Below are 2,227 nucleotides of genomic sequence, written 5' to 3'. Positions count from 1 at the left end.
GGAAAGGAGAAATCATATGACATGTAAATAAATAAAAATAAAAATTTAAAAACCCCTTGTAAATAAATGAGATTATCAGACACCAAAAAAAAAAAGAACATTTATACTACTCAAAGCAATACACATCAAAATTTTGATGGCTTTTTTCATAGAAAAATAAAATATAATCCTAAAATCTACATAGAATCAAAAAAGATCATATATAATTAAAGCAATATGGTGAAAAGCTAGCAGAGCTTGAGGCATAAAACTTTTGTTTTCAAAATCCAGGACAAAGTTATAGCAATGAAAACAGTGCAGTTCTAATACTGGAATAATATGAATTCCAAAAAGAGAAAGCAAAATAGAAACTGATACAATTTTTAAAATAGAGTAATGATATAACATTCTAGATTATAGAGAGTCCTGGGGGTGGTAGATATAGATATGCCTGTAATTACAAAGCTAAAGTCTAAAGCAGGAAAATCACCATGAATTTAAGGCCAGCCTGGGCTACAAAGTTCCAGATCAGTCTCAGTCTAGAGTGAAATTGTTCTAGTTTGTTTTCTGTTGCTGTGATAAATACCATAACCAAAAGTAACTTGGGGAGGGAATTTTGTTTTATCTTACACTTCCAGGTTACAGTCGGGCTTGGAGGATAGTCAAGAGAGGAACTCAAGGCAGAAACCTGAAGACAAGGCCTAAAGCAGCAACTATGGAGGTCACCACCGCTTACTGGCTTGCTCCCTAGCTTCTAATCCTTGCTTTCTTAAACAGTCCAAAACATCCTTCCTGGGGATGACACTAACCAGAAAGCTGGGCCCTCAATTTACAATCAAGATAATGTGTCAAAGATATGCCTACAGGCCAATCTGATCAAGGTGAAACTCCCTCAAATAATTTGGGCTGTATCACTGTATCACTGTATCAAGTTGACAGATGACATTAACTAGGAGAGAAACATTGGCAAATGAGAAAGAAAAAGACAGACAGACAGACAGACAGACAGACAGACAAAGAAAAATAAAGGAAAGAAAAAAATAAAAGACTGATTGCGTATGGAAGGGAAGCCTGAAGAACACCTTTCAGACGCCACCTTTGACTGGGATGAACAGGATGGGAACTGAAGGCATGTCTGCTTTTGATCCCAGAGATAACCAAAGGATTGCCAGAGGAAATCAAAGTCAATCTCACCAAGAAACCAAAAACTCAGCAGAGAGCTCTTGAAAAGACTGCAGTGGGTATGGCCATGGTTCCATGCAGCTTCTCTGCAGTATACAGAAGAAACTACCTCAGAGCAGACATCAGGCCTCTGGTTCGAACAGTCTTCCCAGTCCTCTCCCATGATGCTCTATGAGTGATATATTTACATAGTAATAAAAAATCTATTTCTAAGTGCAATAACCCAGAGCAAAGGGAGATAGAAACTAAAATGAACATACTACATGAGAGTTTTTTGTTTGTTTTTTAAAGTTCAGATGCTGGGCTATGGTGGTGCATACCTTTAATCCCAGCACTTAGGAGGAAGAAGCAGAGAGATATCTGCAAACTCAAGGCCAGTCTGGTCTACAGAGAGAGTTCTAGGACAGCCAAGCTACACAGAGAAACCCTATCTTGAAAAACAAAACAAACAAACAAGAAAACAAACAAACAAAAAATTCAGACTAATCTCTGGTGAAATAATGCCTGTAGTGCCTACCTTTGGGGGAAGCAGTGAGGGGGCTGGTCAGGAGAGCTGGCCATGATCTCTGTCTTGGTCTGTGATGCCACTGTATAAAAGTTCTCATTTTGTAAAACTTCATCAGGCTTTATAATGTGATGTGTCACACTGTATATGCATTATATTCTGTGTGCCCTGCTGTGTATGTACACTTTAGTTTTCAAAATTTACTATGAGACAAAGAATTAACTATAGCTAAAGTTTTAAGGTCACTAATATGAAAACAGGAAGAAACAAATCTCAATAGATAGTGTATGAGAAGAACTGAAGAGGAGGAGGTTGAAGGAAAGGGAAGAGGGAGTTTAAAAGAAGCAAGGACAGGGACTGGCGAGATGGCTCAGCGGGTAAGAGCACTGACTGCTGTTCCAAAGGTCCTGAGTTCGGATCCCAGCAACCACATGGTGGTGTGGCTCACAACCACACTTAATGAGATCTGATGCCCTCTTCTGGTGCATCTGAAGACAGATACAGTGACTAAGGCCAGAGCGAGGTGGGGGATGAGGGGGGGTGAGAGCGAGCGGAGGGGGG

General features: G+C 39.6%; 1 protein-coding gene and 1 long non-coding RNA gene across 16 annotated transcripts in view; one reads left to right on the top strand and one right to left on the bottom strand.

The window, feature by feature from the left end:
* The window catches only part of LOC116076716, a 20,186-nt gene extending 18,799 nt beyond the window's left edge, over positions 1-1,387 (top strand). Inside the window, exon 2 of the long non-coding RNA XR_004113085.1 lies at positions 618-1,387. This is a non-coding gene — a long non-coding RNA (uncharacterized LOC116076716). The remainder of the gene's footprint in view (positions 1-617) is intronic.
* Cep112 (centrosomal protein 112) overlaps positions 1-2,227 on the bottom strand; it is a 507,666-nt gene that overhangs the window by 476,960 nt on the left and 28,479 nt on the right. The gene's annotated exons all lie outside the window — the stretch shown is intronic.

This window comes from Mastomys coucha, unplaced genomic scaffold, assembly GCF_008632895.1.
Source record: "Mastomys coucha isolate ucsf_1 unplaced genomic scaffold, UCSF_Mcou_1 pScaffold5, whole genome shotgun sequence".
NCBI lineage: Eukaryota > Metazoa > Chordata > Mammalia > Rodentia > Muridae > Mastomys > Mastomys coucha.
The sequence above is the reverse complement of the archived record's forward strand: the minus strand, read 5'-3'. Positions and strand labels throughout refer to the sequence as shown.